Source organism: Oryctolagus cuniculus, chromosome 13 (genome assembly GCF_964237555.1).
Source record: "Oryctolagus cuniculus chromosome 13, mOryCun1.1, whole genome shotgun sequence".
NCBI classification, from domain to species: domain Eukaryota; kingdom Metazoa; phylum Chordata; class Mammalia; order Lagomorpha; family Leporidae; genus Oryctolagus; species Oryctolagus cuniculus.
The window spans coordinates 24,081,401-24,106,796 of record NC_091444.1 but is presented as its reverse complement, the minus strand read 5'-3'; the positions used below and the strand labels follow the sequence as shown (position 1 = coordinate 24,106,796).

Below are 25,396 nucleotides of genomic sequence, written 5' to 3'. Positions count from 1 at the left end.
ATGCTGATCTGAAGCCAGGAGCCAGGTGCTTCTCCTGGTCTCCCATGTGGTTGCAGGGCCCAAAGAGCTGGGCCATCCTCCACTGCACTCCCTGGCCACAGCAGAGAGCTGGCCTGGAAGAGGAGCAACCGGGACAGAATCCGGTGCCCCAACCAGGACTAGAACCTGGTGTGCTGGCACCGTAGGCGGAGGATTAGCCTAGTGAGCCGAGGTGCCGGCCTAGATGCAATTCTAAGAGCATAATGATATTACTTTACTCCCTCCCACCCTCCCCATTTCTCCCTTGTTACTCTTTTCTCCTTTTCAGCCTTTTTTTAATTTTTGAGATAATATATTTTAAATTTACATTCTAGTAAAAAAGTCTAATCACTGATTAGTTTAACAAGTAAAAGCAAAAAAGACTCTACTTTAGTGGGAAAATAGACAATGGCTATAAATAATAATTAAATGAAAAAAATGACATTTCACCCATATACAGTACATTTTAAAGTAATCACAGATTATTAAAACTATATTAGTGGGCCGGCGCCGCGACTCACTAGGCTAATCCTCCGCCTAGCGGCGCCGGCACACCGGGTTCTAGTCCCGGTTGGGGCGCCGGATTCTGTCCCGGTTGCCCCTCTTCCAGGCCAGCTCTCTGCTGTGGCCAGGGAGTGCAGTGGAGGATAGCCCAGGTGCTTGGGCTCTGCACCCCATGGGAGACCAGGAAAAGCACCTGGCTCCTGGCTCCTGCCATCGGATCGGCACGCTGCGCTGGCCGCAGCGCGCCGGCCATGGCGGCCATTGGAGGGTGAACCAACGGCAAAGGAAGACCTTTCTCTCTGTCTCTCTCTCTCACTGTCCACTCTGCCTGTCAAAAAATTAAAAAAAAAAAAAACTATATTAGTATAACATTCTTTATCATTGGTTTGGCAGAGTTTCCCGAAACTATATTTGTAGCAGTACTGATACAGATAGGCATTTCTTCCTTCCTTTCTTTTTTTAATTTTTGGCTCCCACATATAAGGCAGAGTGTGCAATGTTTGTCTTTCTGCATCTGGCTTATTTCACTCAACTTGATGTCTTCCACTTGTGTTCATTTTGCTGCAAATGATAGAAATTAATTATTTTTTAGGTGAATAACGTTCCATTGTGTATATATACCACATTTCCTATATCCATTCATCTGATGATGGACAGACACCTTGGTTGTTCCTTTTACTTGAATTAGTTTCTGTAACTGACAACTTATAGACCCTCACAGTGAGCACCATGCTTGTCAGCACATGGTCCTTGGGCTCCTCCCATGGCTCCATAATTGTGTTAGCACCGTGAGGACACAGTTCCCTCTGCCTGGAATGCCCTCCTCATGACCTGCCAATCAACCCCCTGCGTTTCTTTTAATGACCTGATCTCTGTGGAGCCTTCCTGATGGGCTATGGCAGGAGAAATCAATCTCATGTGCGTTTAGAAATCTGTCAGTCTGTTTTCTGTTGTTATAACTGACGCAGGCTACAGACTGGGTCCTTTATAAAGACTAGTGATCTGCTGGGCTTCTGGTTCTGAAGGCTGGGAGATTCCTGGTCAGTTGCCACGATGTGAGGCTCTTCTGGCTGCAGGGACTCTGTGCAAAACACACATGAATAGACACAGTCTTCTAGCACCGTCTCTCCTCCTCTCCATAGAAAGCCACAGCCGCATTGGATCAGGGTCCAGCCCTTATAGGCTCGCTTAAGCTTAATAACTTCCCGTAGGGTCCACTTCCAAATTCCATAGTTTGCATTCCCCCCTCTTAATACCTCACGGTGGGTACTAAGTTTCAGCACAGGTTTTGTTGGGGACATTGAAACCAGCAAGACCTTTATACGCACTTGTACTGTACTGATTTCAGCAGTGTGCCATGGTTAATATTTATGTGTCTAAGTCCTCTGTTGACTTTGAGTGACAAGGCAAGTGATGTATGAGTCATTTGTATAGTACTGTGAACAGACTATTTGGCGCTTAGTAGGCCTGCAGTGACTGTGGCGCGATTGATGTGCCTGTGATTTCATAGCATGGATGAATGGGAAGCCTTCTGGTCTGTTCTGCTAGAGGACTGTGCCAGCTGTAGCAAGGTACTGCACAGACCACCTTTCAAGAAAAGAGTCCCACGAGGAGCATTGTGGGCCAGCAGGCTCCAGGTGCAGTGTTCAGAGGACTGTGGGGGTGCATACTCTGCTCCAGCTGCTCCAGCCGATAACTGAGTGTGGGGCTATCTGTGTGGTGGGAAATGCGGCTGAAGCATTGCTGCCTAGCATGGGGCTGGCCAACACTGCTCCGAGTTGCACTGCAGTGTGGGGAGCAACTCGGACTAGACTAAGTTACTGGAATTAAGACTTATTCTATGCATCTGCTCTCCCACAATATGGTGCTGGGAGAGGAGTAAATAACTTCTACACAGCTGCCTCTCGCCAACTTGACTGATAATCTGCAGGAGCTGATCCTGCTCCTGATTGGAGGAGAGCAGCGTGCTCGGCATGTGGGTAGCAGAGTTGGGATTGGTGGAAGAGGACTATAAAGGAGGAGAGAGACAACATGCACCAGGAACATCCGGATAACATCTGAGCAGCCCCCGAGAGAGCCGGCCGGTGGTGTGCCGCTCCCCCGTGGAAGTGGGGAAAGTGGCAGGGGGAACCGCCCCCAAAAGAACAGCGCAGGGTCCTGTGTCATTCCTCCGCGAATGGGGGAGCGACACTGCAGTCTTCTCTTCTCCCATCCAACCCTCCTGGTCCTCCACCCAATCCTCCTCCTTTCCCTCTCTACTTTCACGAACCCATCTTCTGATGTGAAGTCCACCCGTGTTTATTCTTGCTCTCTCTCTCTCCCTTTCCTTTCATGGGTGGTGTTGCTAATAAATCTCTTGCAGATCTAAAACTGTCTTGGTATTTGTCTCTTTGTGAACCCAAACTGGCACAGCTGTTACTGCAAGTGGTCCAAGAAGGCAGGTGGTAAGATGGGGATTTGAGATTGAATCTGATCACTGTTGGTCTGTGCGGTGTGGTTCGTGGACAGTTCTTAGCATCAGATGGCAGCCCGGCTGGTAAAGCAGTCACTTCTTGTGACTGGAAAATGTTCCAGTGGAAGGGAATTCTCTTCCTGGAGTTGTAACTAAGGCTTTGGAAAGGTGTAGGGGAATCTTACAGGGCACTTGAACTAGTTGGTTACTCCAAGCTGCCTTGGTTTGACACAACAAGAATTCAAGAGCAGTTCACTGTATTAGTCTTATTCTCCTAATGGCAACGCTATATCTGAGGCAGGCTACTTAAGAAGAAATTTCTGGAGGTTCAAAGGCATAATGCTGGCATTAGCTTGGACCTGGTAAGGGCCTCATGGCAGATGACATCACAGTGGTGGGAACACATGTGGCGGGAAGAGATCACATCACCACATGGCAAAGCCAGAGAGTACTTTAGGGGTCAGGCTTAAGCCTTTGTAACAATTTACTCTCAAGAACTGGGGGCCCCATTGGGACTGCTTTAATCCCCTTTGACAGCAGCATGAGTGAGTTAGGAGTTCCCATCTATGCCTCACCTCTGCAAAGTCCCAGCACCTCTCACATTGCCACAGGGAGGGCCAAGCTGCTAGCTCATAAAACTTTAGGAGAGACACTCAAACTGTCCCTAAGCCATAGCATTCACAAACAGCTACAAGTTGAGCGTGTGGCCACAAAGCTGCTTTAGTAGCTCCATAAAGAAGTCCTTATCCCCTTCAGTGGATGATGAGATACGGATGAGGAGCAAACGCAGGCTCCCACAGTGAAGGTCACCAAGCTTAGCGTGTCGGACGCTCACTCAGAGGTGTCATGTCAAGGCCAGGGCCTTGGCTGGGAAAAGTTCAGACCCTGAAATGTGGACGGAGACAGCTGGGTGGGTGTCATGGGAACTGTAACTCTGAAAAAGCCCCAGGACCCTTGGAGTCTGCAGAGAGTACATTTCCTTCCCTAATAAGAGCTAGAATTTCTCCTGCCTAAGGATGCACCATAGAGGTTTTCTCCTCACAAGGCAACAGGTGCCTCTATCTGGAACTGCCAGTGTCTTCTTTCCGAGTGGCCAAGCCAAATATTAGGGTTAAATGCCTGCCTAAACCCCATGGGGAAATGCTGAGCCCCATGAGGAAGGAAAGGACTATATCCCAGAGGGGCTAACAGAATTAGCCAGCCTGTCCTGCAAGAAGGTAGAAGAGTATCATGGAGACGAATAGTGAAGTGCCAGGGATGGGGAAGCCTTCACTGACTTGGGGCACAATCTCAGGATGTAGTTGTATATTCTGGAAAAGATTTTAGGGTTTGGGACAGACTTGCTGTTAGGGTGGCTCTTAGAAAACTGTAGGAAACAATAGGCCACCATGAACAAAGCAGAAAGACCTGAATCGCATGTGGGTGATTAGAAGGCTCAGGCTCCAAGAAGTGAGGGTGCTGGAATGGAGGCCGTGTCACAGGCCAGAGGACCCACCAGGAGATTGTGTTCCAGGGGAAGACAAGGGGACCCTCCCTTCATGAAGACCACCAGGAAAGTGCTGAGTGTGGGGCCCAGCGTCACTGACAGTTTCGGTGGTAACTGTCCTCTGCGAGGCAGGGTTGACAACAGGAACAACTGTTGCAGAGTGTGACACATGAATGTAAAGGAAATGAGGGGGCCCCCAAGTAATGGAGGTCAAGTGGAAGTTCCTAAACCTGAGAAGCCTGAGAGCCTTGATTCTATAATGACTGGTAGGGTTCAAGGGTAGCCAATGGGGATGGACTTAGGAGGAGTTAAGGAGATGGTTAATTATGCCTGGAACATGATTGTGAGGGGGAGAGACAGATGGGCAGTCTAGGAGGGTGTTTGTGAACATATGTGATCACAACAGGACAAGAATGGAAAGGCCAAAGGCTTGAGGACAGTTACACCAAAGAAATGTCAGGACCCTCTTGGCAAGTTTCTGGGCCTGAGACGATTTTTAGACCAGAATCTATTGAGGGCAGAGTTGGCTAGGTTTACTAGAATAAGGATCAACTTACCAACCATAAGGTGCAATGATTCCTCCAGGAATCTTGTCCAAAGGGAATGCTGGCCATTTACATGGATGACTGTGTATTAGAGGACCAAATGGACTGCCCTACAGTTTGATGACTGTCGGACTCAGAGTCTGAGTTGACCTCGATGCCCAGAGAGCCATAGTGTCATTCTGTCCCCCGTATAGGAGTGGGAGCAAACCTCTGTTCACAGAGTGAACATAGGATTAAATCTGGCTTCAGTGGGCCCATTTCTGAGTATCTGAGTGCATAACCAGTCTGAAGTACTTGGTACACTGGATCCTATAGGCCTAATAGGGTAAGAACTACTTGAATGCCAGGTGAAGCTCACTGAAAGTGGCCCCCTCCCCTGCCAAGAACAATATCACACTCCAGAAGACAATGACAGAGATTACAGCTACCTTTGTTTTTTTAAAGATTCATTTTATTTTTTTTTGAAAGAGTTGCAAAGAGAGGTAAAACCAGAGAGAGAGTCTTCCATCTGCCGGTTCACTCCCCAAATAACTGCAATGGCCAGAGCTGAGCTGATCCGAAGCCAGGAGCCAGGAGCTTCGTCCAGGTCTTCCCATGAGGATGCAGGGGCCCAAGGTCTTGGGCCATCTTCTACTGCTTTCCCAGGCCACAGTAGAGAGCTGGATTGGAAGTGGAGCAGCCAAGACTTGAACCAGCGTCCATATGGGATGCCGGCGCTGCAGGCGGGGCTTTAACCTGTTGCACCACAGCACCAGCCCCAGGGCTGTCCTTAAAGATCAAAAGGGTGAGGACTGCTGTTTCATTCCTAGGTCCGTTTAACTTGCCTGTGGACTCTGAAAAAAACAGATAAATCTCTGAAAAACAACAAAGTCATACCCCTGTTTCCATCTGTCTTTCTGGATGTGGTATTATAGCTACTCATTTCGCAAATGCATCCTTTACTAATCAGGAGAGAGGATCGGGAATTGTTAAGGGATGGGGTGGGTGCTGTGATGCAGCAGGCTAAGCCCCTGCTTGGGGTGCTTGCATCTCATATCAGAGTACCTGCACTGGAGTCCCACCTCTGCTGAGGTCCAGCTTCCTGACAATGTGCTTGGGAGGCGGCAGATGATGGTCCATGTACGAGGGTCCATGCCACCCATGGGGGAGAGCCAGATGGAATTCTTGGCTCCTGGCTTTGACCGTGAGCATTTGAGGAAATGAACCAGCATATGGATGACATCTCTCTCTCTCTCTCTCTCTCTCTCTCTCTCTCTCCCTCCCTCTCCCTCTCCCTCTCCCTCTTACCTTCTCTCCCTCTCCTCCTTCCCCCTTCCCCCATCTGCCCCTCCCCCTCTTCCCCCTCTCCCCACTCGTTCTCTGTGCCATTCAAAGAAATAATAAATAAACTAAAAAAAGCAATTGATCAGGGATGATATTTATGCAGAACAAGCAAACATACTCCTTTTCAATTTTATCACAGCACTATATTAACTCTCCCACACTTGCTAATAATGTAATTTGAAGAGATCTGGGCCATCTGGACGCATCACAGAATATCATATGGATCCAACACATCTGTGATACCATGCTGATCAGACAAAGTAAACAAAAGCAATTACCATGCTGGAAACCTTGGTGAGACAATGCACTTCTAAAGTAGAAGCTAGCACTTTGCATAAGTCTTTAGGTGTGGGACTGGTGTGGTGGTGTAGCAGGTAAAGCTGCCACCTGTGACAAGGGCATTCTATAAGGGCACCAGTTCATGTCCCTGCTACTCCACCTCCAATCTAGCTCACTACCTGGGAAGAGCAATAGAAGAAGGCCCAAGTGCTTGGGCCCCTGCTCTACACACATGAAAGACCAGATGAAGCTCATGGCTCCTGGTTTAGGCCTGGGCCAGTGGTGGCTGTTGCAGCCATCTGGGGAGTGAACCAGTGGATGGAAGATCTCTCTCTCCCTGTCTCTCCCCCTCTCTTTCTGTAACTCTGACTTTCAAAATGAATAAATAAATCTAAAAAATAAAAATCTTTGCACCACAGCTACAAATGGGGAAGCATGATGCCCATGGCTCTCTGGTTTCTGGAAGGAACACATTCCCTACCCAGGAGTATTTCTTTAAGCCGTATCTCAGGTGGTCAGGAAGGGTGCCCACTTTAAGCAGAGGCTGCACCAGGAAGGGGCTGTGCAGTAGGTCCACGTTGCAGTGTAAGCCGAGTAAAGATCGTTGCCTCCTGGACTCTAATCTGGCAGATCTTATGGTGTTGGAGGTGTCAGTGATAGGAAGAATGAAGTATGCATTTACAGCAAGCCGCCTAGGGAGAGAATCACAGCACAGGTTCCCGAAATTCTAGATCAAGACCATGCCATCTACAAAACAGCGTTATACACCTTTTAAGAAAATGTCCCAGCATGGGCCCTGGTAGCTGGACCTTGGGTCCTGAAATGACCATGCATCTACAATTGTCCATCACAAGCTGAGTTCAGTAGACCTCTGTGGTCATTAAGTTAGCCCCCCAGCAGTGATCGTTATGAGAAGGAAGTAGTAGAGGAAAACCGAGTCAGGAGGCCCAAAGACAAGCAGCCAGCATAGACAGATAACCTAGACCCTTGGGACACCCAGCACAGTTGCACCCTCATACCCCCTCAGTGCTGCTTTGCCTGCCTCGCATTCACTGGGGAGGATTGGGCTACCTGGGCCTTGTCCTTACAGTGATGACAGAAGTGTAGGATGCTGAGTTCTGCCACTCTGGTATTACCCCAATAGGGGAAGGAAAGTGTAGTGGTTCTCCACTGAACAGTAATCCACACTGAAGTATTTAGGTCTGTCCCATAACCAAAATATACTCACTCCTCTCCAGATCCCCCAAGACCCAGAGAACTAGAAACAGGCTCAAAACCCAGGATCCCACAACTTACATCAGGTTTGGTATGTGCCCCTTGATCCAGAGGCCTATGCATTAACAAGTTAATTGCTCACCAGATACAAAACATGAAGTGATCCAACAAGAATCCTGTAACCACTACAGAGGAATAAGGGGACAGAGGAGCCGGTGATCCCAAGCCTTCTGAAATGTTATTGGATTCACCTTCTTTGAAGATAAGAAATATCCTTGGATGAGGACCCCTTTCTGCTTCCTGGGCATGGTGTCCTGGGCCAGGGTTGTCCATAGTTCTTGGCTCCACCACTTGCGGGGAAGGGGTCCTTCTCTGTTTAGCAGGTGCTTATACCCTTTACCCCTTCTGGAATGTTACGCTATGTTTTTGACTATGCTCCCCGGGAGAGAACAATCCAACATAGGAAGCGGGATACACAGCAGACTCATAGAATGGCAGATGTCCTAAATAGCACTCTGGCCTCAGAATCAGCCCTTAAGGCATTCTGATGTGGCTGAAGAGCCCATGGGAGTATTTTAGGCATGGAAAGCCAAGACACTCTGGCAAAAAAACAAACAAACAAACAAACAAAAAAACAAAAACCTAAATGAAAGATCTCTGCGAGTGAGATCCCAGTGGAAAGAACGGGGCCATCAAAGAAGGAGGTACCTTTCTCTGAAGGGAGGAGAGAACTTCCACTTTGACTATGACCCTGTCGGAATTAGATTGCAGTCGGCGAGCTCAAAAGGTTTCCATAGCCTTGGCAACTCATGACTGAGCCTAGGGAGATTACTGATGCCATAAACAAGAGTGTCAAATTGTTAAGTCAACAACAGGAGTCACTGTGTACTTACTTCTCATGTGGGATCTGTCCTTAATGTGTTGTCCAATGTGAAGTAATGCTATAACTAGCAATGAAACAGTATTTTACACTTTGTGTTTCTCTGTGGGTGCAAACTGATGAAATCTTTACTTAATATATACTAAATCGATCTTCTGTATATAAAGATAATTGAAAATGAATCTTGATGTGAGTGGAATGGGAGAAGGAGCAGGAGATGGGAGGGGTGCGACTGGGAGGGAAATTATGGCGGGGGGAGCCATTGTAATCCATAAACTGTACTTTGGAAATTTATATTTACTAAATAAAAGTTAAAAAAAATAAATAAAGATATGGGGGCGGGAGGCCAGTGCTGTGGCACAGCGGGTTAAATCCCCGACCTACAGCACTGGTTCAAGTCCTTTCTGCTCCACTTCTGATCCAGCTAGATGTTAACACACCTGGGAAAGCAGCAGAGGATGGCCCAAGTGCTTGGGCCCCTGCACCAACATGGGAGACCTGGAAGATCCTGGCTCCTGGCTTCAGCATGGCCCAGCCCCGGTTGTTTCAGTCATTTGGGGAATGAACCAGCAGATGGAAGACCTCTCTTTCTCCTTGTCTCTACCTCTCTCTAACTCTGCCTTTCAAATAAATAAAATAAAATCTTATTCAAAAAAAAAAAAAAAAGAAATTTAGAGAGGCAGAGATCTTACCTCTGGCAATCTCAGACTCTCTGAGTCCAGGCTAGTCACACATTTACTGTACAACTCTCAGAAACCTCGTAGTCTTGCTGTGTATTCGATTTTAACTAGCATTTGTACTGAAAGTCCTAAGAGCAATCGTTTTTGAGTCATGACTTGCACCCCAGCCCATACTCCATCCTAACATAGCGATTGGCCCTTCCGCAGGGCTGCAGAACCAGGTTTTCCAGCCTCCCTGGTGTCCAGAAAGAAACATCCTGTGCGGGGTCTCAGTGGATGGTGTTAGCGTCAAGTTGAAATGAGGCTGTGCCCTCTGGCAGCACCGTGGATTGGGTCTTTTCCCTGAAATAGCTTCGTAATGGGCACATTTTGATCTGGTAAGAAAGAATTTTATTTCCCAGCACTTCAAGTTCTGGAATTTTTAGGCTCTCTATATTTCCTCTTAATTTTGTTTGTATCCAAGCCAATTCTCTTCTGAACTCGTTCCTCTCTTACAGCGTCTTATTACACACAGTCAGCAGAAGCCAGCTCATATTTCCACATTTTCGCCTCAAAATTTCTCACTCGACTCAACCAGTTCATTAGGTACATTTTGTCTTCCAGGTTATCACAGGAAGCATTTACCAAATGTTTCACCATCACATAGCACAAGTCACCATTTTTCAGCTTCATTTAACAGTTTCCTTGAGCCAGGCCCGTATATTTTAGAATTTTGCTAACATAAGCACCCACTTCTTGGTACACATTTCTGTATCACTCAGCTATCACTGCAAAATAAACCACCCCTAAATCCAGTGGCATCTAATAATAAACATTTATTACCTTACTAACAAATCTGCAAAGCCATCTGGCAGCTCTGCCTCAGGCTGTGTACCTGCTGGTAGGCTGCGATGGCTCTGCCGTAGGCTCTGGGTCTGTGGGTTAGCCAAGGCGCCTCTGTTCGTCTGCCTACTCTTTTTTTTTAAGATTTTATTTATTTATTTGAGAGGTAGAGTTATAGAGAGTGAGAGGCAGAGACAGAGAGAGAGGTCTTCCATCTCTTGGTTCACTCCCCAAAAGAGACAGAGAGAGAGGTCTTCCATCTCTTGGTTCACTCCCCAAAAGAGACAGAGAGAGAGGTCTTCCATCTCTTGGTTCACTCCCCAAAAGGCCACAACAGCTGGAGCTGGGCTGATCTGAAGCCAGGAGCCATAGCCTCCTCCAGGTCTCCCATGTGGATGCAGGGGTCCAAGCACTTGAGCCATCTTCTGCTGCTTCCCCAGGCCACAGCAGAGAGCCGAATCAGAAGAGTAGCAGCCGGGACTAGAACCGGTGTCCACATAGGTTGTCGGCTTCGCAGGAAGATTAACCTCCCATGTTGCAGTGCCGGCCCCTTCAGCCTACTTTTATGTTGGAACCAGTGAACTTCTCAAGTCGTGTTCTTCCCATGGCCATGGCAAATGCCCAAACAACGAGGCCCATTACATAGACACATTTCAAGCCTTTGCTTGTGTTATGTTTGATAAGATTTCTTTGAGCAAATCAAGTCCCACGGCTGAGCCCAAACAACATGGGATGGGAAAATATGTCTTAGCAATGGAAAGGAGTGGAGTGAATATTTTCTGAACGGTAATTGAATTCTCATCAGTGTGCTCATTGGGGGAAATTTCAGGAGACATCTAAATAGGATATTTGGAGGTATTTATGATTTTGACTTTCAACATAGGGTGTATATAAGCTGGAGATAAAAATTTAATGTACAGATGGCATATAAAGTAGTAACACGGGATTGCATTGTTGTGAGAGTTTGTGAAGCAGAAAAGAGGTCCCATCTCGAGCACTGGAGTGATCTGGCTTTCAGAGATGATAAAAGTAGAGGAACAAGGAAAGAGGGGGATCAGTTGAGTAAAGGCAAAATCAGGTGACTGTGGGACCTAGGAAAGAATTCATTTAAAAAAGTATTTAGGGGTCTGGCACTGTGGCATAATGGGTGAAGTTGCCGCCTGAGGTGCTGGCATCCCGTTGTGGGTGCCGATTCAAGTTCTGGCTGCTCCACTTCTGATCCAGCTCTCTGCTATGGATGTAGCAGATGAGGATATAGATGGCCCAAGTGCTTGGGCCCCTGCACCTGTGTGGGAGACCCAGAAGAAACTCCTGGTTCCGGCTTTGGATTGGCCCAGCTCCAGCCATTGTGGCCATTTGGGGAGTGAACCAGCAGATGGAAAACCTCTCTCTCTCTGCCTCTGCATCTCTGTGACTCTGCCTTTCAAATAAATAAATAAAGCTTTAACAAAAGTATTTAGGGGAAAATGTTAAACCTTTAATGATTACAATAGAAAAGAAAAATATGACTGGAAATTAATAAATTGAGCATGTTACTTAAGAAACCAGGAAAAAAAATGGCAACAGAACAAACTGAAAGAAAAGAGTAAGGGAAAAATGATAGTGGTAAAAACATTCACCAGTGTAGCAAGTAACAAGGATACAGCCACAAAAACCAACAGCACCAAATATTTGTTCTTTGAAATGCCTGATAAAACTGTAATGAGAATAACAAAGCCAAAGAGAGAGACACTAATAACTAATGTGAGTCACACAAAAGAAAACAGAACTATGAGTGTTGCAGAGATGAGGGATAATGAGAGAATATTTCATCAACTTTATGCCAATGAAGCGGAAAACAAGTGAAGCTGTCAAAGAAGTCCCAGATATGTTGCAATCAAGAAGAAATAGAAAACTAACTAGCCCTGCAAAATTAAAAATATTTAACTGTTAAAACTTACCCATAAAAATGTCACCAAGCCTCTCAAGTTTTCTTTTTTCTTTTCTGCCAAATTACATCATTCAAAGAACTATTTCTGTGTTAAACAATTGCATAATATTTCTATAGTACAAAAAGAGAACACTCTTTAACCAACTTATGGGTTTAGTAAAGTATTAATCCCAGTAACTGAAAAACAGTAGGAAAATGATTATTATAGGTCAATATTTTGTACACAAAGATGCAAAAAGCTGAATAAGATCCAGTGACGAATTAACAAAATAAAGGAAGAACTTTAAAAATCATGTGATCTTTTCAATAGATTCAGAAAAGTGTTTATTACAGTTCTGCATCTGTCTGTCATTAAAAAAAACTCTTAGAAAATTACGAAGGCGGGCGCCACGGCTCACCAGGCTAATCTTCTGCCTGCGGTGCCGGCACCCTGGGTTGTAGGGTTGTAGTCCTATTCCCGGTCGGGGCGCCAGATTCTGTCCCGGTTGCCCCTCTTCCAGGCCAGCTCTCTGCTGTGGCCCAGGAAGGCGGTGGAGGATGGCCCAAGTCCTTGGCCCCTGCACCTGCATGGGAGACCAGGAGGAAGCACCTGGCTCCTGGCTTCGTATTGGCTCAGGGTGCCGGCCGTAGCGGCCATTTGGGGGGTGAACCAACAGAAGGAAGACCTTTCTCTCTGTCTCTCTCTCTCTCTCACTGTCTAACTCTGCCTGTCAAAAGAAAAAAAAAAAGAGAGAGAGAGAAAAGAAAATTAGGAAAAGGGATTTCTTTACAGGTTAAATGAAATTCATAAAAATCTAAAATAACTGATAGCAGTAATATATTAAAACCATTCTTAGCAAAATGGGCAAGAAAAGGGTGTTTATTCCTATGATTTGTATCCAATATTGCATCAAAAGTCCCAGTCAGTGTAGAAAGATAGGAAAATATAATAAAAGGTAAAAAAATTAGAAAAGAATAAGAAATAAAAGTATGATTTCTACATCGATCTAATTATTTTGAATAAAGAATGGAATTAAGTGAGGATTTTGGATACAAAATCAATAACCAAAAGTTAATTGCACTTCTATACCCAGCCACAAACACTGAGAAAATGTAATTTTAAAAAGATGCCATTTGTTCTGGCTCTTAGTAATAGTAGAGTAGCTTTCCTCGGATAATTAGAAAATATGGAAAAATATTTCCAGAATTGCCCAACTTTTTAGAGAAACTAGAGAATTCCAAAATATAGAAATAAACGACTGGGAAGCCAATGCTGGAAAGAAAAACTGCAACGTATTTATTTTAATTGTGGGACTTTCCAATGCAGTCATCCCATGAGGCAGAAAATCACAGTCTTAGTGGCTTAATGTGTTAGAGAATGAAATTTTCTATCAGTAAGAAAGGAAGGCAGAGGAGAAATCCTAGAAGGTAAGGATTCACAGAGGGAACCCCAAAATCTGCATATAAAATCCACCCCAATATTTGGCAAAGGAGAAGCCCAAGAAATAAGTGTGACAAATAGAAAACATGAACACACACACACACACACAACAGTGGAAGCTGGAAGAATTGAAGAGAAGTGCAAGCTTCTGTCCACTGAATGAATGCAGACCACACAGATTCTGTCCACACAGACTGCAGGCTCTGAATGATTTTCATAGTGTCCAGTACTCATCATTATCAATAGGTATGTGATAGAAATAAAAAATGTGGACTCATAACCAAGAATTAAATAAGTTAATGTATGACAACTTCAAGATGATGCAGATGTATTGATAAGGAGATAGAGACTTTAAATCAGATATGGTGAATATATCCAGGATTTGGAGGAAGAGAGATTCATAACAAACAGATGAGGCATGTAATCAGAGAAATGACATGTATGAAAAAAGGACAAAATGGAGACTGTGGAGCTGAAAAGAACCATAACTGAAGTGAAAACATCACTGAATAAGAGTCAGTAGACACAGCTAGGACAACGGATACCACAAAACCCGAGACGTGGAGAGAAAAGAGAGAAGCTTCAGAGACCTGTGGCAATGGTAAGCAGTCTAGTAGAGACCTGTGGCAATGGTAGGCAGTCTAGTAGAGACCTGTGTGGCAATGGTAAGCAGTCTAGTAGGGACCTGTGGCAATGGTAAGCAGTCTAGTATACCAGTAATTGGCAAAGAAGACATTGATAATGGGATAGAAAAATATTTAATGACATATTGGGTGAAAATTACCAAGAGAGAATACCAAATTCAAAAATATACCTGTAATTATAGAGGCAACTGAGTTTGATGAACAACCCAAAATTATCTTTTGGAAAAATGAAAATTGTTGAAGGATTATAGTTGAATAACTGAATAACTATATAGGAACAAATCTGAATCTCAAATTCTTATCTTACCATTCAAAACAGTTAATTAATAAATCTAAAATTAAAAGCTAGAGCAACATTGATTTTGGAATAAACATTGGAATATATCTTTGCAAACTGAAATTAAAAGGATTTCTTAGACATAAAAACAATTATGTAAGAAAGTAACTGTGGACTGGTGCTGTGGTGTAGCAGGTAAAGCTGCCTCCTGCGATGCTGGCATCCTATATGGGCACTGGTTTGAGTCCTGGCTGCTCCACTTCCAATTCAGCTCCCTGCTAATGTGCCTGGGAAGGCAGCAGAAGACAGTCCAAGTACCTGGGCCCCTGCACCCATGTGGGAGGCCTGGAAGAAGCTCCTGGCTTCGGATTGGCCCAGCTCTGGCTGTTGCAGCTGTTTGGGGAGTGAATCTGTGGATGAAAGATTCTCTCTCTCTCTCTCTTTCATTCTGCCATTCAAATAAATAAATAAATCTTTGTTAAAAAAAGAAAGTAACTGATAAATTAGATGCCAGAAACATTTTTAAAATTTGGTCATCAAAAGAAGGTATTCTGTAAACGTACAGGCAAACAGTAGACTGGAGATATGCATGAGCTCATGCAAACCACAAACCACTTTGTGTAACCAGATGAAAATTAAGTTTTATTTTTCAGGGCCAGCATCGTGCCATAGAGGGTGAAGCTACCACCTGTGTTGCCAGCATTCCATATGGGCATTGATTTGAGTCCCAGGTGCTCCACTTCCAATCCAGCTTCCTGCTTATGACCCAGGGAAATCAATGGAAGGTGGTCCAAGTGCTTGGGATCCTGCTACCCGTGTGGGAAACAGGGCCGGAGTTCCAGGATCCTGGCTTCAGCCTGGCTCATCCCTGGCAGGGGAATGAGGATGTTTGCAATATATATAATTGTCAAACAGCATCTAGCATCTATAAAAGGCATTTCAAGAATAACCCAAATATCCATAAAAGGGAATAAAGAAAATAAAGATATATATAATCCAATAGAAAAATGAACAATGAATTCTCAGAAGTACCATATAAGAAATTGAAAACAAAATATCTTTAGCGGTAAAATGCTAGTTGAAACAATAATAAAATATGTTACATTCAATAGATGGGAGAAAATTAGAAAGTCCAACCATATATTGTTTGACAGGACTGTGAACCAATCAAAACTCTTATATACCATATATAAAAGTAAAACTTGGTGCCATTTTTTTTTCAAAACTTGATGTTTCCTATTTTACTTAAAAATATTTAAAACTTGAACTAGCTATGCCATACCCTGATATATATGTAGGGAAACTCTTTTGTATAGCATGAGGAGACTGTGGTAAGAATGTTTATATTAGCACTCTTGGTGATGACAAAATATTACAAACAATCCAAACATCCACCAACAAAGGACTGGATAACTATATTGCTGAATGAATGGACTACTAAGTGAAAATCAGTGAATAGCAATATAAAGCAACTTAAACGTCATGAATATGAAATTGCAAAAAAAAAAAAAAGGCACAGCCATATACAGTGTAATTGCTTTTACATAGTTTATTTGTTTTTTGTTTTTTGTTTTTTTGACAGGCAGAGTGGACAGTGAGAGAGAGAGAGAGACAGAGAGAAAGGTCTTCCTTTTGCCGTTGGTTCACCCTCCAATGGCCGCCATGACCGGTGTGCTACGGCCGGCGCACCGCGCTGATCCGAAGGCAGGAGCCAGGTGCTTCTACTGGTCTCCCATGGGGTGCAGGGCCCAAGCACTTGGGCCATCCTCCACTGCACTCCCTGGCCACAGCAGAGAGCTGGCCTGGAAGAGGGGCAACCGGGACAGAATCCGGCGCCCTGACCGGGACTAGAACCCGGTGTGCCGGCGCTGCAAGGCGGAGGATTAGCCTAGTGAGCCGCGGTGCCGGCTGCTTTTACATAGTTTAAAAGCATGCAAGGTTAAAGAATACATTGTTTAGGAATAAGAATATATGTCATGAAATAATGAAGACGAGCAAGGGGTACATAATGGAAAGTGCAGGGAAGTGGTCTCTAGTAAAACAGGGAAATGGGTGTGATTGGTGCTACCTACAGACAGCTTCAAGTCTTAGTCTTTCTTAAACTAGGATGTGCACAGGTGGATGTATAACAAACGTACACAAGACACATGTTATTATGAAAAACTTAAAGATTTCAAAACGTTTTGCATCAAAATATACTTATCTTTTAATTTTAATTTTCCATAAACTTTTTGAAATATCTCTGTGTGTGTATACATATAAATTTATATCCACTCAATAATGAATATAAAATGAAAATATATATTCTAATTTGTCTCTTGGAAACATTTATTGACTTTCTGGTATTCACAATGATTCTGAAAGTGGGAAATCTGTCTGAATCCCACTTCAGAGAACAACTTAACAAAAATATGCATGCTGCACTCAGTTCTCCTCTCTCAGCCTATTTCCCTGTCCACCTCACAGCCTTTGCTCTTCCTTGTCAACCTAGAGTTCTATGACAGAGAACTTGGGCACTTTCAGGAAAAATGATAGAATTAACTTTTTTTTTTTTATTTGACAGGTAGAGTTACAGACAGTGAGAGAAAGAGAAAGGTCTTCCTTCCGTTGGTTCACCCCCTAAATGGCTGCTATGGCCGGCGCTGCACCGATCTGAAGCCAGGAGCCAGGTACTTCTTTCTGGTCTCCCAGGTGGTTTCAGGGTCCCAAGCACTTGGGACATCCTCCACTGCCCTCCTGAGCCACAGCAGAGAGCTGGACTGAAGAGGAGCAACTGGGACTAGAACCCAGTGCCCATATGGGATGCTGGCACTGCAGGCAGAGGAACCAAGTGAGCCATGGCGCTGGCCCCTAGAATTAACTTTGAAATTAATTTAACTTATTCTCTTCAAGTGTTTCTTTTGAAGCATGTCTGTTTTCAAGGCCCTTACTAGTGGTTGGCTTTTTAAAATTATTATTATTATTATTATTTGATAGGCAGAGTGTACAGTGAGAGAGAGAGAGACAGAAAGAAAGGTCTTCCTTTTCTGTTGGTTCACCCCTCAATGGCCGCACGCTAATCTGAAGCCAGGAGCCAGGTGCTTCTCCTGGTCTCCCATGCGGGTGCAGGGCCCAAGCACTTGGGCCATCCTCCACTGCCTTCCCGGGCCATAGCACAGAGCTGGATTGGAAGAGGAGCGACTGGGACTAGAACCCGGGGTGTCGGCGCTGCAGGCGGAGGATTAGCCTATTGTGCCGTGGCGCTGGCCAACTAGTGGTTGGCTCTTGATATGAACTGGCCAATCAGCATTTGAATTCTCATATTGGGGTTGAGCCTTTTAACCTCAAAGTATACTCCTTAGTGTGGGGAGCAACTCAGACTAGACTGTTAACTCGAATTAAGACTTATTCTATGCATCTGCTCTCCCACAATATGGCGCTGGGAGAGGAGGAAACAGCTTCTACACAGCTGCCTCCAGTTCAACCAATAAACAGCAGGACCTGCTCCTGATTGGAGGAGGGCAGCGTACTCGGCGTGTGGGTAGCAGAGTTGGGATTGGTGGAAGAGGACTATAAAGGAGGAGAGAGACAACATGCACCAGGAACATCTATCTGAAGGAACACCTGAGCAGCCCCCAAGAGAGCCGGCCGGCGGTGTGCCGCTCCCCCGCGGAAGTGGGGAAAGTGGCAGGGGGAACTGCCCTTCCATGGAGGTGGAAGGGACGGTAGCCAACCCGGGAAGAACCAGCAGCAAACCCGGGGAGGGCCGAGCAGACAAAAGAACAGCGCAGGGTCCTGTGTCGTTCCTCCACGAAGACGGGGAGCGACATAATGGTGCCGTGACTCGGATATGAAGCCTAGGCAGGGTCTAGTGTCGTTACTCCGTGAAGAGGGGGAGCGACACTTAGCACCTTAAGAGATTTTCTTAATGTCTGGTCTCAATGGAGGAATGTCTACATAGCAAGTAGGGAGGTGATAAAGAAGTTGTATTATTTGAAACATTCTAAGGTTGAAAAAGTTCAAGTTATCACTAAGTATCCCTATTTCATAGATAAGGAAATGTAGGGTAATAGAGAATATAACGGCTTTGTTTTGGGTAAAACATGGAAGAGGACTGGTCTCAGAGTATGCTGACAGTAGATGTCTTTCCCTGAAATAGGGTCAATATAGGTCATCCAAGTTTATGTCTTTGTAGTGATTCTCCCTGCCCCCCAACCCTCTCCCATCCGCATCTCTCACTGTGTGTTCAAAAATAAATAGAGGACCCACAATGGCATGCACCCTGCTTGGGCACGAGGTGGTCTGCTGCTACAGATGGTGGTGCAAAGGAAACAGCAGTGGGGCCAGGTGATAGGAGACTGTGAAGGGTGAGAAAAGAGGACCGCTCAATCTCAACTCTTCTTTTTTATTTTATTTATTTATTTATTTTTTATTTTTTATTTTTTTATTTTTGACAGGCAGAGTGGATAGTGAGAGAGAGAGACAGAGAGAAAGGTCTTCCTTTTGCCGTTGGTTCACCCTCCAATGGCCGCTGCGGCCGGCGCACCACGCTGATCTGATGGCAGGAGCCAGGTGCTTCTCCTGGTCTCCCATGGGGTGCAGGGCCCAAGCACTTGGGCCATCCTCCACTGCACTCCCTGGCCACAGCAGAGAGCTGGCCTGGAAGAGGGGCAACCGGGACAGAATCCGGCGCCCCGACTGGGACTAGAACCCGGTGTGCCGGCGCTGCAAGGCGGAGGATTAGCCTAGTGAGCCACGGCGCCGGCCTCGACTCTTCTTTTAACTTCTCCATCAAGGAGCACAACCTTCAAATGAAAAGGAATAGAACAAACATTGCTAAGGAAGAATCAAATCCCCAGAAAGGCTCGGGGTGTAACACAGAGAACCTTGATACTCTAGAAAAGTCAAGGTCTCAGGTTCAGCAAACCACTGGAGCTCTGAAAGAACGTGTGTTGCTGCTTACCAAGAGGTTGTCCTGCGTCTAGGACCAAAAATATCTTCTACCCACGCTCAGGAAGAGGGAGAACTACTTCACTCGGGCACACGAGGGAAAAGCAGGTGTGGTAAGCTGACAGCAAGCTGAATATGAATCAGGCGTATAATAAGAGACGTCGGAATGACTTATGCAATCTTTGGCTGTGCTGCTTTTCGTATGATGCAGAGACGAAGAAAGTTTCGTCCCATTCTGCTTACTTCTGGCATTTTAAGTACAACATTGATAAACGGGAATGTGCTCAAAGGAGATTAACTGCTGGAGTACTGGAGGACAATGCCCCAGGAGGAACACATGCTAGCTGTGTCACTCATCACGGGCACAGACAAGTCTGAGCCATGAGGCCGGGGCCCAACAGCTGCCTTCCAACATTTCAAGGCTTGGAAAGTACGAGTCAAGGGACTTCTTCTGCATAGCTACAGAGGACAAAATCGAGAACCGTATTTAGAAAATACAGGGAAAGAAATGCCATTCAACATAGGAAATCTAGCAGTATCCTGGATTTACATGATGTTGTATAATCCACAAGAATTCTCACGGGCATCACTTTTTAGGATGAACTCCCAGGCAGTGTGTGACAGGATGAGCTACCAGACATGTCATGAATCACACTAGACTAGAAGAACTTGGACTGTGAATCAGCCTAGAGGTGCTTCCAAGACAGCTTCTAAATTGAGGGGAACACAAGCAATAGAACTTTCCATTCATCCTTGTCTGTCTCACTTTGTACTTTTCAAGGAGGAGAAAAGTGAATAGAGGAGACTTTGTTCACCATATGGGGAACTAGTTGAGTTAGGCATCTCCACCCTTCACGTAACTCAAGGGGATATTGTCTGCCTCGCTCTGACTGGGACTTTCTGCATTGAGTAGGAAGATGGGCCGCATGAGCTTGAGGTCCTGTCTAACAATTCTGTGAAAGCAGTGTTCGGCTCTATGATCAGCTTGGAGGAAGTGGTTTTCGCTCTCGGGGCCTCAATTATCTTTCCTATTACTTGAGCGTAATGGACTCTGTGATCTTTAAGATTTTTAAAGAACTCATATTCTGCAATTATAAAATTTTATGAAAGCTTTGTGGAATTATAAAAGCTTTGTGGAATTATAAAAGCTTTGTGGAAATGTCATTCTTCCACATTCTATCAAAAAATAATTGATCCTAAGTTCTGCTCCTGGGGAGATCATGATAGAATACACTTTCTGAATCTTTCCAAAACTCCTCCGGAAAACCAAATAGAAAGTTAGCAGAGTGTGAGAAAGTATGAAAAGTCTTCAAAAAAAGTTCATGCAAATGCATATTATGAAAAAACTATGCATGGATTTCAACCTTTTTGCACCAAAACAATTTCTTAATTCCATTTCCCCATGAACTTTCTGCAAACTCTTTATATGTATGAACTGTGTATTTTAAAATGTTAGGTGGAAGCCCCTCTGAACCCTAGAGTGTGGGTAGCATATAGCAACGGTATCTACAGCTATGATGTGGAAGTGGCAATTGAACGTGGCAGGGAGATTGGGTGGTTCAGATGATGAGAGGTAGGAGAGATAGGGAAAGGCAATGATGAGCTCAAGGGAAAACCTGTGACAAGTAATATATGCTGTGGAACCCAAGATCACCTAAACGTCCCTTTGAGAGAAGATGGACTTAACCTAGCATGAAAACCTGGGCAAGCCTGAGAGTACCTGTGAAGCTAAAAGTTGTTAAGTGCATGATTTGCAGGTGATAACTAACAAAAGCTTGCACATTGCATCGCCAGGAGAGCCAGCAGTGCTGGAACAGAGCAAACCCTGGTGATGTCCTGAAGATCCAGCCAACCTCTCCTTACAGAAATGCCGAGTCTGATCCCAGGGGAAAAATTGCCAGAAGCAGGTGAATTGAGCAGGGCAGTCACCCTGGACAGTGGAGGTGGTGGATTCGTCGACTTTTCATGACTATGACAGTACCTGAGACAGGCTGCTGGGGTTTGGGTATTAGCTTGTGAATCTCCAAAAGGTGCATGATTAATGACTTGGTCCCCGAGTGGCACTACTGGGAGGTGGTGGAATCTTTAGGAGGTGGGGCCTAGTGGGAGGTGCTTCCGTCACTGGGGACATGTCCTCAGAGGGGATGGTGGAACCCTGATCTCTCTCTGTGACTTCCTGTTTGGTGATGTAAGCTCTCCACCATGCACATGCCCCTGCTGTGATACAGCTGCAGCAGGGAAGCTGTCAGAACTGGACCAATGCATGTGTCTTGCCCTTGAACTTCCAAAACTGTGTTAAGTAAACATTTTCTCTTTATAAAATTAACTTCTGTAGGTATTTCATTATAGCAATGTAAAGCGGGCCAACAATGTAAAGCATTATAAAGTAAAGAGGTTTATTTAGCTCTCAGTTCTGGAGGTTCAAGGGCATGGCCCCTCGTCAGCTCAGCTTTCATAAGGATCTCTTGGCTGATGGCAGTGGCAGGAGCAAGAGATCACGTTGGCAGCCAGGAAGCCAGTGAGGAACTATAGGCCCACAGCTGCGTCCAAAGCCATGCTCCCGGCTGACCTGAGGACCTCCCTGGAGGCTCCATGTCTCAATGGCCCCACCTCATACTGAGGACCAAGCCTGCAACACATGAAACTGCAAGGGACGAACCACACCCAGACCACTGCAGATGCTAAGGGCTTCGAAGAGAGGCTGCTGAGCCCAAAGGCATCAGATCCCAGGAAGTAGGATAACCACAGAGGGAACGAAAAGGAGAGCCCTGGGAAACACAGGGCTAAGGCGGCACGCCTCCCTGGCCAGGCTTAGGACCAGCAGACAGGTGGGAAGTATTCTGAGTCCTTCCCAATAACCAGAGAAGAGGAAGTGTGGGCTTGAAAGCTGAGAGAGCTGATCTAGTTCACCCTCTGGCCCCATCGACCCCCGGAACACCCTCTCAATAGTGCAGGAAAAGTCATCTCATTTAAACATGGAGGCACAGACATGGTATAGACTGATATAATACAAAGTTATTATAAGAAAACGAGCTAACAATGAAACAAACAACCCTAGGGATAACACAGAAAAATGTGGACACGAAGCAGAGGGTAACTGTAACACGCCAGTGCAAAACGAGAGAAAAGAAATTAAGGAGACAATAGACGCTGAAAGAGTAATATAAATCAGAAGTAGAAGAGACCGTAAAACAGCCAGTGGCTAGGAACTGAGGAATCACAGAACTCCGGAAAGAGTTATTAAAAAAAATAACAATAGCAACTTAGAACTCAAACATGTAGGAGTACCTGGGAGAAAATACAGTATGGAAAATACACTGTGAAAACCAGAAGACAGAAAAGGAAATCAAACAGAAATAAGAGAAAGGGATTTCAGAGAAAATGAGAGCTAAGAAGACAGGCAAAGATAATTTCTAAAAATAATGAAAAGTACAAAAAAGGGCCTAACAAAGAAGTCCCTGCTGCAAGAAAACCAGAGCTAAAACTGCATCAGGAAGGTTCCTGAAGACGCTTCCCCATCTGCACATTGATTTACCTGGAGCATCGGCCCCTCCCAGTCAGCACCCAGGGACTCCCAGGGAAACGACTGCACTTGCAGATCCGGAAGACACACCCTTCAGCATTTAGACAAGGGCTCACCCACTGTAAGGGGGAATCAGACTGGAGTCTGACTTCTCAACGGCGACATTTTCCGTTAGAAAGCGGGAGAAATATCTTTAAAGACTCGAAGATGACAGGAGTCCAGGTCCTTCTGAGCTGCCGCAGAATAAAGAGTGGGAGATCGCACCCGGGGGATCTCAGGGGATGGCGCTCGCCCGGCGCCTCCCGAAAAGCTGCTCCAGACAAGCAGGGAATCATCCAGAAGCTTCACTGATGTCCTCGGGGGTGAGCACGAATATATTTACCTGTGGAGTAATGACTTACAATGGGAGAAAAGGGGAGTAATGTTGATGACATGCTCTGACGATATCAAGTGATGAAACTAACAAAGCTGGAAAGGAAGCAAGCGAGCGAGTGAGGACTCGGACGCACGAGGTGGGCGTGAGAGGATACCAGTGGAGGCTGACATTAGAAGTGGCTGAGCTTGGGCTTCCTTTTTTTTTTTTTAAGATTTATTTTGTTTTATATATGAAAAACAGAGCTACAAAGAGAGGTAGAGACAGAGAGAGAGGTCTTCCATCCGCTGATTCACTCCCCAGATGGCCACAATGGCTGGAGCTGTGCTGATCCAGAGCCAGGAGCCTCCTCCGGGTCTTCCACGTGGGTGCAGGGGCCCAAGCACTTGGCCCATCTTCCACTGCTTTCCCAGATAGCAGAGAGCTGGATTGGAAGAGGAGCAGCGGGGACTAGAACCGGCGCCCATATGGGATGCTGGTGCTTCAGGCCAGGGCTTTAACCCGCTGCACCACAGCGCCGGTCCTGAGCTTCCTTAAAATGTATCATGACTGCTAGCGACAAGCTGGGGAGTGGAGGGAGAGAGGGGAGAGGACCCACAGAAAAAGTAAACAGCTAAAAATGAAAACACCACAAGATTACAGAAATGATTATTAGTTGAGATAATTATAAAGTAATTGCCAGAACATAAATGAAAACCTTTGTAAATATCAAAAGAAACAAATATAAGACAAATCACAAAGCAAAGGGATTTAGAAGTATATTGTGGGGGCCAGCACCGTGGCTCACTTGGTTAATCCTCTGCCTGCGGCGCCGGCATCCCACATGGGCGCCAGTTCTAGTCCTGGTTGCTCCTCTTCCAGTCCAGCTCTCTGCTGTGGCCCGGGAGGGCAGTGGAGGGCGGCCCAAGTGCTTGGGCCCCTGCACCCACATGGGAGACCAGGAAGAAGCTCCTGGCTCCTGGCTTCAGACTGGCGCAGCGCCAGCCGTGGCAGCCATTTGGGGGGCTGAACCAATGGAAGGAAGACCTTTCTTTCTCTCTCACTGTCTATAATTCTACCTGTCAAATAAAAAAATTTAAAAAAGTGTATTGTGTCTGTGTACAGACATCAAAAGTTACAGATATACAGTTTGGTTCACATATGGAATTAGCATTTTTGTAGGTCATAAACAATACACTATTGGCAATTTCACACAGTTTAACAAAGAACTAACTTCTAAAACAATCTGGAATAAATGGGAGAAAATATTGGTTATATCAATAAATGTGAATGGACTTATTTATAAAAGAAAAAAATTTCACATCTTGACAAAAACAAAATCCAACTCCAGGCTATTACGTAAGACATACAGGAAAAAACTGTGACTCAGAAAGGCTAAGAATAGAGATAGAGAAGCACCAGTCAAGTAAAACAGCAAGCAGCGGACATGAACTAAGCGTCAGAAAAAGATATAACCGTGCCAACCAACGTGGAAGGAGATGAAGGCCACTTTATAAATCTAAAGAGCACATGGCGGACGGCACCGCGGCTCACTAGGCTAATCCTCCGCCTTGCGGCGCCGGCACACCGGGTTCTAGTCCCGGTCAGGGCGCCGGATTCTGTCCCGGTTGCCCCTCTTCCAGGCCAGCTCTCTGCTGTGGCCAGGGAGTGCAGTGGAGGATGGCCCAAGTGCTTGGGCCCTGCACCCCATGGGAGACCAGGAGAAGCACCTGGCTCCTGCCTTCAGATCAGCACGGTGCGCCGGCTGCAGCGCGCCAGCCGTGGCGGCCATTGGAGGGTGAACCAATGGCAAAGGAAGACCTGTCTCTCTCTCTCTCTCTCACTATCCACTCTGCCTGTCAAAAAACAAAACAAAACAAAAAACCAAAAAAAAAAACAACCAAACAAACAAACAAAACAAAGACAAAGGTATTTAATAAGTGTTGAGAATAAGAACCGTGGAGCGCACTTTCGACCTAGTGGTTAAGACATGGGTTAGGAAGCCACATCTCATGTTGCAGTACCTGAACTCAGTTCCTGGTTCTGGCTCCTGATTCTGCTAGCTTCCTGCTAATGGAGACCATGGGAGGCACTGATGATGGCGCAAACATTTTGGC

At 45.6% G+C, this 25,396-nt stretch overlaps 1 long non-coding RNA gene across 1 annotated transcript; it reads right to left on the bottom strand.

Moving 5' to 3' along the window:
* Positions 1-5,473: 5,473 nt before the first annotated feature.
* Positions 5,474-23,258, bottom strand: LOC103350984 (uncharacterized). The gene is made up of 3 exons (XR_518818.4): positions 22,940-23,258; positions 7,089-7,299; positions 5,474-5,838 (listed from the first exon to the last, which is right to left on the bottom strand). It is a non-coding gene; the product is annotated as an uncharacterized lncRNA (long non-coding RNA).
* Positions 23,259-25,396: the final 2,138 nt, after the last annotated feature.